This window comes from Bubalus kerabau, chromosome 5, assembly GCF_029407905.1.
Source record: "Bubalus kerabau isolate K-KA32 ecotype Philippines breed swamp buffalo chromosome 5, PCC_UOA_SB_1v2, whole genome shotgun sequence".
NCBI lineage: Eukaryota > Metazoa > Chordata > Mammalia > Artiodactyla > Bovidae > Bubalus > Bubalus kerabau.
In genome coordinates, this window is record NC_073628.1 from 69,815,269 (window position 1) to 69,831,036 (window position 15,768).

The 15,768-nt window shown below is 36.6% G+C and overlaps 1 non-coding gene across 1 annotated transcript; it reads left to right on the forward strand.

Moving 5' to 3' along the window:
* Positions 1–247: 247 nt before the first annotated feature.
* Positions 248–319, forward strand: TRNAC-ACA (transfer RNA cysteine (anticodon ACA)). Its single transcript has one exon. It is a non-coding gene; the product is annotated as a tRNA-Cys (tRNA).
* The last annotated feature ends 15,449 nt before the right edge of the window (positions 320–15,768 follow it).

Consider the following 15,768-nt stretch of genomic DNA (forward strand, 5'->3'; position numbering starts at 1 on the left):
TGGGATTCTCCAGGCAAGAATACTGGAGTGGGTTGCCATTCCAAAAGCTGAAAAAGGCAAGAAAATGTGTTCTCTCCTGGAGTCAGCAGAGGGAGCTGCTGATGCTGATGTCACCCCAGGGAACACTTACAGACTCTGGCCTCCAGACCATAAGAGTACATTTATGTTGTTTAAGTCACAAAATGTGTGGTGATTTGATAGAGCCACCACAGGATATTAATGCAATTATTTTTATAAATGTGTGACTTCCCTGGTGGCTCAGATGGTAAAGCGTCTGCCTACAATGCGGGAGACCCAGGTTCGATCCCTGGGTTGGGAAGATCCCCTGGAGAAGGAAATGGCAACCCACTCCAGTATTCTTGCCTGGAAAATCCCATGGACAGAGGAGGCTGGTTGGCTACTGTCCTGCTGCTGCTGCTGCTGCTGCTGCTAAGTCGCTTCAGTCATGTCCGACTCTGTGCGACCCCATAGACGGCAGCCCACTAGGCTCCTCTGTCCCTGGGATTCTAGAACACTAGAGTGGGTTGCCATTTCCTTCTCCAATGCATGAAAGTGAAAAGTGAAAGGGAAGTCGCTCAGTCGTGCCCTACTCTTAGCAACCCCATGGACTGTAGCCTACCAGGCTTGTCTGTCCATGGGATTTTCCAGGCAAGAGTACTGGAGTGGGGTGCCACTGGGGTTGCAAAGAGTCAGACATGACTGTGCGACTTCACTATCAAAAGGTTTGTCTAGTCAAGGCTATGGTTTTTCCTGTGGTCATGTATGGATGTGAGAGTTGGACTGTGAAGAAGGCTGAGTGCCGAAGAATTGATGCTTTTGAACTGTGGTGTTGGAGAAGACTCTTGAGAGTCCCTTGAACAGCAAGGAGATCCAACCAGTCCATTCTGAAGGAGATCAGCCCTGGGATTTCTTTGGAAGGAATGATGCTAAAGCTGAAACTCCAGTACTTTGGCCACCTCATGTGAAGAGTTGACTCATTGGAAAAGACTGATGCTGGGAGGGATTGGGGGCAGGAGGAGAAGGGGACGACAGAGGATGAGATGGCTGGATGGCATCACTGACTCAATGGATGTGAGTCTGAGTGAACTCCGAGGGTTGGTGATGGACAGGGAGGCCTGGCGTGCTTAGATTCATGGGGTCGCAAAGAGTCAGACACGACTGAGTGACTGATCTGATCTGATCTGATCACTATCAAGTCACAAAATGCGTGGTGATTTGATAGAGCCACCATAGGATATTAATGCAATTATTTTTATAAATGTGTTCATTAGATGATTACATAGTTTTATGTATATTAGATACTTATAAATTAGTATGAATTAAAGGTGAAGCTGAAAGTCCAATACTTTGGGACCTGATGTGAAGAAATAACTCACTGGAAAAGATCCTGATGGGAAAGATTGAAGGTGAGAGGAGAAGGGGACAACAGAGGATGAGATGGTTGTATGGCATCACCAACTCGATGGATGTGAGCTTGAGCAAGCTCTGGGAGTTGGTGATGGATAGGGAAGCCTGGTGTGCTGCAGTCCATGGGTCTCAAAGAGTCAAACATGAACAACTGAGGGACTTATCTGAATTGAACTGAATATAAAATAATAAAATATAGGCAGCTACTTTTTTTGGATTAAAGAATGACTGTCCTATATAGTACATGAAGTATTTTCATAACTTAAGAAAAAGTTATCAACATAAAAACTTAAAAGGTATTTAGCATCTAGTTCCTAATACAAGTCAGGTAAATAACTATTAAATGGTAAAAAGGTCACTTTAGCTGTCAGAGTTACAAACTTAAACAGTAAGGGAAAGCATTTTTAATTCTGCCAAAATGGTACATATTGGTATATATTGAATTATCTTATTGAAATAATTTATTTGTAAGATCTCCAGCAAGTTTACTTTGGAATTACTGTGTTCTACAAATCAGTTAAGTACATTGCACTTTCATTTTTAAACTTCTCCACAGTTCCTATTGCTATTAATAATTCCCAAACCTTTGCAATCAACTTGAGTCCTGTATCTCTCTCATACCTTGTGGTGTTTGTCAAAGAAATCTTTCTGGCTTTACTTTCAATATTTATCTACTCCTCTACAACTTTAGTCTACATGCCCATCATTCTTCCCAAGGTTTTTTGCAATAGCATCCTAACTGATCTCCCTGCTGTGACCTTCAAATTATCACTGTTCATCCACAACATGAAGTTCAGCGTGGCCCTGTAAAACTGACCATATCTCTTCTGTGAGATGTCCCCTGGACATCAAGGAGATCAAAACAGTCAATCTTAAAGGGAATCCATCCTGAATATTTATTGGAAGGACTGATGCTGAAATACTTGGACTGAAGTATTTGTACTGAAACTCCAATAATTTGGGCACCTAATACTAACAGCTGACTCATTGGAAGAGACTTTAATGCTGGGAAGGTTTGAGCTCAGGAGAAGGAGGCAACAGGCAATGAGATGGTTGGATGACAAACCAATAGACACAAGTTTGAGCAAACTCTGGGAGATAGTGAAGGACAGGAGAGCCTGGCATGATGCAGTCCATGGGGTCACAAAGAGCTGGACATGACTTAGTGACTGAACAACAACTTCTCTGGGATGGAAACGCCCTATGGTTCTTTCAATGACCTCTGACACCCTACCTGACTCCACACTCCTTCTCTCTTGTCTTTTTTTTTTCTTTTTTAACTTCCCTTCCTGTTAGCCTCATATAGCTCTTCATCATTCCTCAACAGTCTATGCTTGCTCTGATATAAAAAGGTTTTGCAATGGCTCTTCCTGCTTTCTGAAAGCAAGTTTTTTTCTTCCTATTTTTCCTATTTTCCTCCAAACAACTTCATGGCTCACTTTCTCTTCTGAGAAGGATATTTCTACTGAGTGTGCCTTCTGAAATCTTAAGTCCCCCAGCAGTCTCAAGGCCTGTCACATTGTCCAGTTTTATTTTCTACAACATTTACTACATTCTGATTCTATAGGCCTATTTACTATTTCAATGTGTCTGCGGTATAGAGTTCTGCGGGCTTTTGTGTTTTTGTTTTTCTTTCCACACTTAACATTATGGAAGTCTTATTGTATCTAACAATCACTGTCAGTCTAATATCATTAGTGACCCAACTGTGTGAAAAATATTCTAGCTATGCCTTCTAATATCATGAAAGCAGCAGCATTAAAGTGGTCTAGGTCTCAAAATATGCTTATTTTTTTTCCTTAGCTGCCTTTTCTCCCAGAAATAATCTTCGTGAATGCAGAGATGTTATTTTTTTTTGCTTGTTTGTTTACTCATGCATTCCCAAACCCTGGAATAATTTCTGGTACATAGGAGAAATCAAATAAGTATGTGTTCAATGATTTTATGGATTAACAAAAAGCAATTATAATGCTTCATTACATAGTAGATATTCAGTGAATATTGGTTGTTGTAACAGAAATCCTAAAGAACATCCAGAAATGATTTTATGAATACATTTTGTGGTAAATATTTAATTTAGAAGCAAAAGTTTTGCCCAATCACCTGGTTACTTATTTTTGCATCCTATTGTTATATTCTTAAAAACATTTAAATTTTTTTAGGGAAGATACTACTTTTGAGTCAGACATGACTGAGGGAATAAGTACACATACACTATTTTTTATATTTTAATAAATAAATGAAAATTTCAGAAAATTATCTTTTTATATAATTATCTTTACACAAATATCTTGGCCATATTTTAAATCAAAACTAGACTGATGAGTTTTCCAAATCATATTATACTTAATGAAAATGCTTTTACAATAATAAAAATTAAAAAGTTGAGAATATTTAGCTTAGTATTAATTTCATATTAGCGTATTAGGGATATTATTTATAGTCCAATTATAAAGTCATTAAAATCACGAAGAGTTTAATCTTTCAAATTCTTAGGTATATTGGGAAAGGCATTTTGTATTCAGCAGCTTCACTCAAATGGCATGGAAAAGAAATTCAGCAGCACTGAATTGTGCTGCTGCTGCTGCTGCTAAGTCGCTTCAGTCGTGTCCGACTCTGTGCGACCCCAGAGGCGGCAGCCCACCAGGCTCCCCCATCTCTGGGATCTCCAGGCAAGAACACTGGAGTGGGTTGCCATTCCTTCTCCAACGCATGAAAGTGAAAAGTGAAAGTGAAGTCGCTCAATCATGTCCGATCCCTAGCAACCCCATGGACTGCAGCCCACCAGGCTCCTGCGTCCATGGGACTTTCCAGGCAAGAGGACTGGAGTGGGGTGCCAGTGCCTTCTCCGCACTGAACTGTACTCACTGAGAAATAATGCCTGAATCTAATGGAATTTTTCCTCTCATTATTCTGATCTTAAACATACGATCTACAAATACTAATCTCTACCATTCAAAGTGAAATATAACCAAGTCAATTAGGTTCTGAAGTCTTGCATGAGTGTTTATCTGCCTACTCTCCAGCTGAAATCTTAGGTTACTTCTAAAATATTACCTTGGGTTATCAGCAGCACCTTCATTAAATTTTACAGAATTAATGATGATTGGAATAGTATCAAAGTAGTAATTGCACATTTTGAATTCAGTGCACAAAATTAAAATATAGGCATCCATGTTGGGATTTGTGTAAAATTCATTCTGAAATACCTTATACAGACAGTTATTCTATTGCTCATTTTTATGGTTCTGAGAGAGAGACAGAGGGACTGTGTTCAGTCATTTCAAATCCTTTACAACCCTTTGGACAAGTAGCCCACCATGCTTCTCTGTCCATAAGATTTTTGAAGCAAGAATACAGAAGTAGATTGCCAACTTCCTTCTTAAAGGGATCTTTCTGACTCAGGAATCAAAACCACATCTTCTGTGGCTCCTGCATTGCAGGCAGATTCTTTAACCGCTGAGCCATAAGGGTAAATCCTTATTCGTTTGTGAACAAAGCGTGTCCACAAAGAGTGCTAAGGAGAGCTATAAATATTCGAATACTTTGTATGACTAATTATACAAGTATTGACTTTAAGTTGTCATTTTTATTAATTATTAAAGCAGTGCCTTTGGAGTATTGCCATTTTTCCTGGTGGTGTTGACACAGAAAATACGAATTACTATAATATTTTCTTAATTTACATCTTGCATTTAGCTCCAACTCAATCCAATACAATCTAGATAATAATGAAACCCAAGTACAGGTAGGCAGCTGGGTTCAACTATTGCAGTCTATATTTACTTTCTCTTTAATAATCAGTTAAAGGATATTTGGTTAGATGCTATTTCTATCTTACTGGGCAGTGTGAGATGAAATGTGATAGATCATAACGTTGTGCACATTCTTAAATAGTATCAAAATAAGGATAGATATAACTAAAGCTTACATCTGGCTTTCATGTCCTTCCATAAACTTATTAAGACATTATTTTTATAAGCAGATATATTGGTTTTTAACATAACAGAAATTACATCTATTTTGAGTATTACATTTCAGTAATTTTTATTACCTTTACTGAGTGTTTCACCTGTCACAAAAATTAGAACATTTTTATCTCTTCAGAGGGGGGGGGGAGGGGAAAATCCCTCATGTCCTTATACACCTCAGTAGTAAAGAATCAGCTGCCAAGCAGGAGAAGATGGTTCCACCTCTGGGTCAGGAAGATGCCCTGGAGAAGGAAATGGCAACCCACTCCTGTATTCTTGCCTAGAAAATCACATTTTCTAGGACATTGGCACCTGGCAGGCTACAGTCATGGGATTGCAAATATCCATATACAGTTAGTCCCCATCCTATGCCCAGCCTCAGACTTCCACTAATCTATTTTTTGTCACTATACATCTGCCTCTTTCAGAATATATACATATAGATAAAATCATATAATATGTGGTACCTTGTATATGGTCACTTAACATTTTTTAAGTTCATGGAATATGATGATATTTTCTTTTATTGATGAATAATTTTCCATTTTATAGACAAAACACATTTTATCTCTCCATTCCACTTAGATTGTTGCTGCTGCTGCTAAGTCGCTTCAGTCGTGTCTGACTCTGTGCGACCCCATAGAAGGCAGCCCACCAGGCTCCCCCATCCCTGGGATTCTCCAGGGAAGAACACTGGAGTGGGTTGCCATTTCCTTCTCCAATGCATGAAAGTGAAAAGTGAAAGTGAAGTCACTCTAGTTATTAGCTATTATGATAATGCTTTTCTTTACAATCACATACAAAGTTTTGTGTGGACAAAAATTTCACTTGTCAGATAGCTACCTATTCATCAAAATTCTAGGTCATGTGGTCATTTTATGTTTAATTTTTCTAGAAACTGCCAGACTTACTTTCTAGTGACTGCACCATTTTACATTCCCATCAAGCAATAATAAGTAAGTTTCTGTTTCTCCATATTCTCACCCACTTTGACTATCATCTGCCTTATTTACTATAGATATTTTAGTAGAGGTTAAATTGTTATCTAATTGTAGGTTTAATTTTCATTTCCCCTATAAGTAATTATGTTGGTCAATGTTTTAAACATTGCATATCCTCTTTAATAAAACATCTGTTGGGCATTTATTCAAATAAATAAATACTGTCCTAATTCTTATAAAATTTTGGTTAATTTTCAGAGTTCTGAAAAAGTTCATTTTGATTTTCATTCAAGATTCTTTTATTATTAATTTTATGGAAGAAAGAATTTACAGAAGTCCTCACATTTCTATTCAAGGAAGTTCTGCTTCCATGAAGCACACACATATTTAATTTTTTTTTCTGGTATAATAGTAGATCTTTAGTTTATTTTTTTAAATTGATATAGAATTGTTTTATAATATGTTATTTTCAGCTGTACAACGAAGTGAATCAGCTATATGTTTACATAGAGTGCTAAATAATTGCAATAACTAGTATTTATCTTTCTTAATGCCAAATACTGTTTTAAGCACTTCACACATACAAATTTATTTAATCCTCACAACAATCCCATGAGCTAGAAGGCATTATTGCACCTATTTTATGTGTTGGAAAACAGAGCCACAAAGAGCTTGAACAAGTTGTCCAATGTTCAACAGCTAAGTGGGAGAGACAGACTGGAAACCAAAAATATGTTTCCAGTTTTCAGGCAACTAGCCGTTATCTATGCTCTGCCATCATACAGAGCTTTCAAACTGCCATTTCAGACATGTGATATTCGGTCTAATGTGATCTCTAGTATCATCTAGATCACTCATCTTCAGACCATCACACTGGTCCTCAATGCCTTTTTTTCATGCTTTATTGTCTCAACTGCATTCTCTTAGTAAATATTAACTATTCTTCCTCATATACCCTTAAACCTATAGTTTCTTTAAGGTTTTCCAAAACACTGTATGATTTAAAGAAAATGTTTATTCATAACAAGCCATATAGCATTATTTAAAAATTATGAAGTTTTAAATTCTGTCCTTTCAACTTTATCATAAGTATGTTGAGGATAAGGCTGTATCTTATCTCTCATAGTTTTTAGAAGAAATTATGTCTTATAGATTCTGAAGAGATTGGATAAGTGTTGTTTTTGAGTTGCTAAGCCATGTCCGACTTTATGCTACACCATGGATGGTAGCCCGCCAGGCTCCACTCTCCCTGGGATTTCCCAGGCAAAAATATTGGGTTATTGCTGACCCAGTGATGAAACCTGGGTCTCCTGCATTGTAGGCAGATTCTTTACCACTGACCCACCTGGGAAGCCCTAGATAAGTGAATAGATATCAATTCTTAAGAAACTACATAGCAATAATTTGTTTGCTATGTAATCTTACATATTATCTTCATTCACTGATTGAACTCTATTATATGAAAGATTCTGTTAGAAACACCTTAAAGGCACCTAATTTATATATAAACAGTTCTTATATTCTGTTAGAAGCTGAAATAGTTTCTAGATCATCTTAATTTTTATTGCTTTATTTATATGATCTTAAAAGCATGGCATAGTTCAATTAAAGGTAAAAATAAAGTGCTCTACTTGTATAGCTTATATCATAAATATAAACCATAATTGTATTATTTTTCACTTTTTTATCGTAAGTTTTTTACAAATTTGACATTTCTAATAAATGACTCATATGCAGTCTTTGCATCATTTCTCAGATACAGCACAACACAACAATTAATTTCTCACAGCTTCAATATCTCACATATTAAACACTTATGTTTAGATTTTACTTCTTCAACCTGTTAGTCCATCTAATACTGAAGTCTGGTTTGCTTGTGAAAGGAGTAGAAAAATAAAAATAGAATGGTAATATTATCCCACTTTAAGAAGATTTATAATGAAAATAAATGTATCCTTAAACATATTGCTCTTTTAATTTGATCATTGTTATTGGGAATTTACTATGTAGTGATTGATCTTCAAGCTATTTTGATTTGCTTTTCTTTTTCATCTTTTATTTGTAGGAGTATGTGGGTGTAATATTAATGCAAGTTACATGGAATTCTGGGCAGATAGCATTTTGTGAAACTGCTGTCACCTAAATGAATACCAATGCTTTGGGCAAAACATAAACAAAAAATGTTCTAAAGATGTATAAGATAGAAACATTTATATTAAAAATGCTTGCACTGGCACTCACTTAAGAAAGAGGAGATTAGAAAATTTAAAAGCCAGCATGCCCAAGCTCTTTTTTTGCTGAAATGACTTTCACCATATTCACATCTGGCTCATCTAATTAGGTTTGCAACTGTTACACTTTTGGCATCCACCTTTAGAGGAATACACCTGTCAACAGAGAATTTATTTACTTCTTTTTAAAGGAATCATGTATAACCCTTAGGGGTTGTTGCTGTTGTTCTATTTATTTTAACCTCATGTCTTAAATTTCTCTAAGTGCTAAAATTTCGCTTTTTATTTTTCTGGGAGGTAGAATCTCTAGCTAGCATTATATTATCTCCTATTTCTGGTTTGCAATTCTATTTTCCATGTTCATGTAGCCTGTGAATGTGGTTTCTCTCAGCATGAAACATCATACTTATTTCAAAGTCAACGCTCTTTATTTTGCTTTCAAGACTTTCAGTGCTTCTAAGAGTCTGCTCAGCAGGAAATAGTATTTTATCCAGGTTCTGTGTTTTGCTGCTTCATTTGACAATTTCTGTGTTTAGACAATGAATGACATCCAGATGGAGATTGGAAATATTCTCTTAATTTGGATTGAGTTTTCCACTCTTTTATTCTTTCAGAGTATAAATAAAAACTTAAATGAACTTCTAATAACTGTAAAATAGTAAGTTAGCAAAGATATGGTAAATCACCAGATGATGCACGATTAAAATTATTTAAATGTAAAACAAGTGGGAAAATGGAAGAAAAATATTATAGTAGATGTTTTAACTAGATGGATACTATTTTCTAGTATAAAATAAACTAAGTCTTCAAAATAAAGAATAGAATTATCTTATGACCCGGCAATTCCACTACTGGACATATACCCAGAGAAGACCATAATTCAAAAAGACACATGCACCCCAATGTTCATTGAAGTACTATTTAAAATAGTCAGAACATGGAAGCAACCTAAATACCCACTGGTGGAGGAATTAATAAAGAAGATGTGGTACATATATACTACTGAATATCACTCATCCCTAAAAAAATCTAGAGATGTGGATTAACCTAGATCCTGCTGCACAGTGAAGTAAACAACAAAATAAAAATATATATATCACATATTAACACATATATGTGGAATCTAGAAAATTATATAAATGATCTTATTTTCAAAACAGAGATACAGATATGTAGAGAACAAGCATATTGACCCATGGGCAGGGGGGAAGCATACATCTTTCTGAACATAGAGAAGTACTGAGAACAGTCATAAGGGTAGCCAGCGGGTAAAGAGGGGAGCAATGAATTGGGAGATTGGAATTGACATATATACACTATAGATGTGCTGTGCTGTGCTTAGCCGCTTAGTTGTGTCTGACTCTTTGCAACCCCATCGACTGTAGTCCACCAGGCTCCTCTGTCCAGGGAGACTCTCCAGGCAATAATACCAGAGTGGGTTGCCATGCCCTCCTCCAGGGGATCTTCCCAGCCCAGGGATTGAACCTAGGTTACCGGGTCTCCCACATTGCAAACGGATTCTTTACCAGCTGAGCTACCAGGACAGCCCCATACACTATTGATACTATGTATAAAATAGATAATGAAAACATACTGTATAGCACAGGGAATTCTACTCAGTACTATGTAGTGACCTAAATGGAAAGGAAATACAAAAAAGGAGAGGATAAATGTATATGTATAGCTGATTCACTTTGCTGTATAGCAGAAATTAACATAGTACAAACTGTTGTTGTTTAGTCACTAAGTCATGTCTGACTCTTTGTGATCCAAGGAACTGCAGCACTACAGGCTTCCCTGTCCTTCACCATCTCCCAGAGTTTGCCCAAACTCATGTCCATTGTGTCAGTGATGCCATCCAACTATCTCATCCTCTGTCACCGCCTTCTCCTTTTGCCCTCAATCTTTCTTGGCATAACAGTCTTTTCTGATGAGTTGGCTCTTGGTATCAGGTAGTCAAAGTATTGGAGTTAGAGCTTCAGCATCAGTCCTTCCAATGAATACTTAGGGTTGATTTACTTTAGGATTGACTGGTTGGATCTCCTTGCTGTCCAAGGGACTATCAGGAGTCTTCTCCAGCACCACAATTAGAAAGCATCAATTCTTTGGTGCTTAGCCTTCTTTGTGGTTCAACTCTCCTGTCCGTACATGACAAATGGAAAAACCATATTTTCAACTACGTGGACTTCTGTGGGCAAAGTGATGTCTCCACAACTATACTCCAATAAAATTAACTAAAAATAATTATATTAATAAATATGTACTGATTGACCAAAAGAAAGAGTGTGGAAGGTATACATGAGTCAATGAAAGTGCCAAAGGAAATGATCTAGAGGGTGATAAGCACACACTGCAAGGAGATCAAACCAGTCAATCTTAAAGGAAATCAGTCCTGAATATTCATTGTAAGGATTGATGCTGAAGCTGAAGTTCCAATACTTTGGCCACCTGATGCAAAGAACTGACTCATTGGAAAAGACCCTGATGTTGGGAAAGATTAAAGGCAGGAGGATAAGGGGATGACAGAGAATGAGATGATTGGATGACATCACCAACTCGATGGACATAAGTTTGAGCAAGCTCTGGGAGTCAGTGATGGTCAGGGAAGCCTGGTGTGCTTCAGTCCATGGGGTCATAAAGAGCTGGACATGACTTAGTGATTGAACTGAACTGAACTTAAACACACAGCATTTTATAAAGTTTGGTGTTAAGTGAACTTTTAGATAACATTAATGGTTGTTGACAAAACCTAGGTTCTAGAATTCTATTATGATATAATTTCACTGTGTCAGGGCTTTTTCTGAAAACAAAGTAATTGAAACCTTTAGTCTTAACTACGCCTCATTCTAAACAAATTATTTGAAGAAATATATGTGAACCAAAATGAGCCTTAATGTCTTGATCACATAATGATTATAGTTGTGAATATTGCACCAGTTTTAGCAATAATTAAATGATAAAATACAAATTGAAATGAAAAAACATAATCAGATAGACATAGTTCCTGGCATTATTATTGCTACGATTTTATTCAAGTTTTTTCTTTTCTTTTTTTTTTTTACCAAAATCTGTTTGCTATTACCTGGTACACAGGTGGGCAAGACTCCTCCTAGGCTTCTTGGTGCATAGTGCCAAGTCCCATAGCCTCTACTGAGGCACTTTTGCTCATGGATGGATGCCAGTTGTTTTACAATGGAGACAAAAAGGAGGCCACCATGATACCAATGTCACTCAGGCCTACTTGTTAATAAGAAAATTTAGGAGAGACATTTGTAAGGGGTACATGAGAGAAAATGTGTTCAGTTGCTCAGTCATGTCTACTCTTTGTGACCTGATGGCCAACCAGGATCCTCTGTCCATGGAATTTCCCAGGCAAAAATACTGGAGTGGGCTGCCATGTCATCTCCCAGAGGATCCTTCTGACCCAGGGATCGAACCTGCATCTCCTGTGTCTCCTGCTCTGAAGATGGATCCTTTAGTGATGAGCCACTGGGGGAGCCCATGAGAGAAGATAGAGTTTTTTCACTCTATTATTTTATCTCACACTAGGACAAAAACTCTGAAGCAAGAAAAATAAGGTACATTCTAAGATTTAAACAGTATAAATTTACCTTAGGCTAGTCAAGAAAACAATCTGGACAAAACAAAACTAATGTGTAGGATGTGTCTGTCCCATAAGTTCAGACATTGACATCTCTATGTCAGATACATCCCCATCATGGAGATGAAGTCTCTGGCAATGAGTCTTGATGTCATTAACATTTAAAAATAATTCCCCTTGCTTGAATGTTCAACTAAGTGCATTTTTTTTCATCAACACAAATACTCAAGTCCTATTTCTGACTATTGAAAAATGATGCTTTGAACTGTGGTGCTGGAGAAGACTCTTGAGAGTCCCTTGGACAAGCAAAGAGATCAAACCAGTCAATCCTAAAGGAAATCAACCCTAAGTATTCATTGGAAAGACTGGTGCTGAAGCTGAAGCTCCAATATTTTGGCCGCCTGATGTGAAAAACTGACTAATTGGAAACAACCCTGATGCTGAGAAAAACTGAAGGCAAAAGGAGAAGTGGGCAGCATAGATGAGATGTTTAGATAGCATCAAGGATTCAGTTGACATGAGTTTCAACAAACTCTGCGAGACAGTGGAGGACAGAGGAGTCCAGCAAGCTCTAGTCCCTGGATCCCAAAGAGTAGGGCATGACTTAGTGACTGGACAACCAGCAAATATCTGACTACTGCCAGATTTTTAGTATTCTGAATCAGAGACAGATTTCCAGTGAAATACCATACAGTAAATGATAAGTGTATTGGCTCCTCTTGCCCTAGTGGTTATGCCTAATGTGGGGTCATGAGAGCAAGATTAACTACAGGAGTAGCCAGAGGCCCCACAGGGTAAGAATGAGAAAGAAATTTCTCTCTGCTTTTAAAGCAGAAGAAGGCAATTGTTCTTCCTTCCTAAAGGAGTTCTTAGGAAATATAAATACTGCAAATTCTAACTCCAACTATTTGGTATACAAAAACATTTCTTCAGGACTCAGACAGACCCTGGAGTCTCTGATTTTTTGACATGTAAATACCAGATAGAAATTGTTCCAGTCTTCCTGGCACCTGGTTTTAACGTGGCTGTCCCAGAAATGGACAGAGAAGTTTCATTAACCATTTTGATCAGAGAATTTAACCAAAAAAATGACTACAAATATAAGTTTTAGAGTATGTGAGCTGTTTCTTGGGGGGAAAAAAAGCACTCTATTCTATATAAACATACTGTAAGTATATATGTTTCTATATATTCTATATAGGCTTCCCTGAAGGCTCAGTGGTAAAGCATCTACCTGCCAATGCAGAAGGCATGGGTTTGATCCCTGGGTCAGGAAAATCCCCTGGAGAAGGAAATGGAAACCCACTCCCATATTCTTGCCTGGAGAATTCCATAGACAGAGGAGTCGTGTGGGCTACAGTCCATGAGGTCACAAGAGTCAGAGATGATTTCTCAACTAAACCACCACCATTATTCTATATAAACATAAGATATATAGTATATATTTCCATGGCTCAGAAGCTAGTGCTTTTTGAAGGAGTACAGAAAAATGTAGGGGAGTTTTATTTTTCTAAAGTTTTATATTAATAATCAGAGAATATAGATTTTATATCAATGTCTATGAGTTTTGTTAAGTCCACCTGATAGAGAATGAAGTAGTCATTCTGTTGTCAAAAGCCAAATATCTGACTTCACAAAGGTGAAGTAAAGTTACTGGACAGGGAAAATTTATCCATAGTAAATGTCATCTTGTCAAACCAAATAGTGTATATATATGTGTATATCAGGTTATAAGTTCTACCACCATTTGACCTGATTACTATTTAAAACACCAAACTTTTCCACTTTTTAGTTGTTAAATAATTTGGATATATAGTTGGGTTTTAAAAAGTATTAAGTAATTATTTTAAGTATTATATTGCATATTTTATAGGGATGCTAAACCATCCTATATTAAAAATATAAGAAAATTATAAAATTGTATGTATCTTTATGTCTTCAGGAGGAAGTAAGTTTGACTAAGTTATAGTTGCAACAAAAATTGGCCATTAATGTTATTAGACACATTTTAAGTGCAAAAAATACAAACATACAGCATCTTTAAAAAATCATTTTTCATAGTTACAGTGAAAAAACTTAACAGTGAAAAGAATTGATGCCTTCAAACTATGGTGATGGAGAAGATTCCTGAAAGTCCCTTAGACAGCAAGGAGATCAAACCAGTCAATCTTAAGGGAGATCAACCCTGACTATTCACTGGAAGGACTGATGCTGAAGCTGAAGCTCCAATATGTTGGTCATGTGATGTGAACAGATGACTCATTAGAAAAGTCTCTGATGCTGGGAAAGTTTGAAGGCAGATGGAGAAAAGGGCATCAGAGGATGAGATGGCTGGACAGCATCACTGATGCAATGAACATGAACTTGGGCAAACTCTAGGAGATGGTGAGGGGCAAGGAGGCAAAAGTGCTGCAGTCCTGACTGTGCGACTGAACAACAACAGTCAAAAAACACTCAATATCTTAAGTTCTGATGCCTTTTAATGAATTAATTGGAGTAATAGTATTACTAAGCAATATAACAAGGAGATACAACCAGTCCATCCTAAAGGAAATCAGTCCTGAATATTCATTGAAAAGACTGATGATAAAGTTGAAACTCATTTGGCTACCTGATGCGAAGAACTGACTGCTTGGAAAAGACCCTGATGCTGGCAAGATTGAAGGCAGGAGAAGGGGATGACAGAGGATTAGATGGTTAGATGGCATCACTGACTCAATGGATATGAGTTTGAGTAAACTCCGGGAGTTGGTGATGGACAAGGAAACCTGGCGTGCAGAGGTCCATGTGGTCGCAAAGAGTTGGACACAACTGAGAGACTGAACTGAATTGAAGCAATATAAAGTTCATAAGAAAATAATATCTATATATTTTGGAAATGAAGTAATGTCCAAATCATGTGGAAAATTTGACATAGAGCTTTAAAGAAGTTTAGATAATTCTCATTTAATATGTTGAGATGAGCAAAAAGGCATGCAACAAAAGTTATTTTAAGAACGTAAACATAGTCCATGATTGGAGAAATTATTAATTAGTCTGCAATTGAAATATATATTTGAAGAATTAGAGAAAATTAATAAGACACTATAATAAATATTTAGAAAATGTGAATATCATGTAGAAATTATTGCTAACAGAGAAAAGTTATTTAAAACTAAAATATAGCAAAAACTTACATAGCTACAGGAAAAAATGAATTTAACACATCTGCTAGTTTACATTTTCATGTGTGCCTTGGAGAAGGAAATCTTTGTTTTCAATAATCATTTTGTACCTTGAAAAAGGAAGCAGGGAAGACAAATATGTCTATATCAGTTAAATTGATAAAAAGTCAAACTGTGAATTTTAAATTGGAAGAAACAAAAGAATTTTTTATTGATCTAGAAATTGAAGTCAACTTTTCTTTTAAAAATTCAGATTCAGTAATTATGTTCAACTCATAACTAAGATCTATACATTTTCAAAAACTCTTAAAATGAACAAAACTAATGGAAATTCAATATTCAACTTTTTACCAAAAGAGGATTTTCTCACAATATGAGAAAAGCCTCTGCATGCTGAGAAGATCAGCCATTCGTCTGGTATTATGATTTCCACTCTCATATTTTCTATGGGAT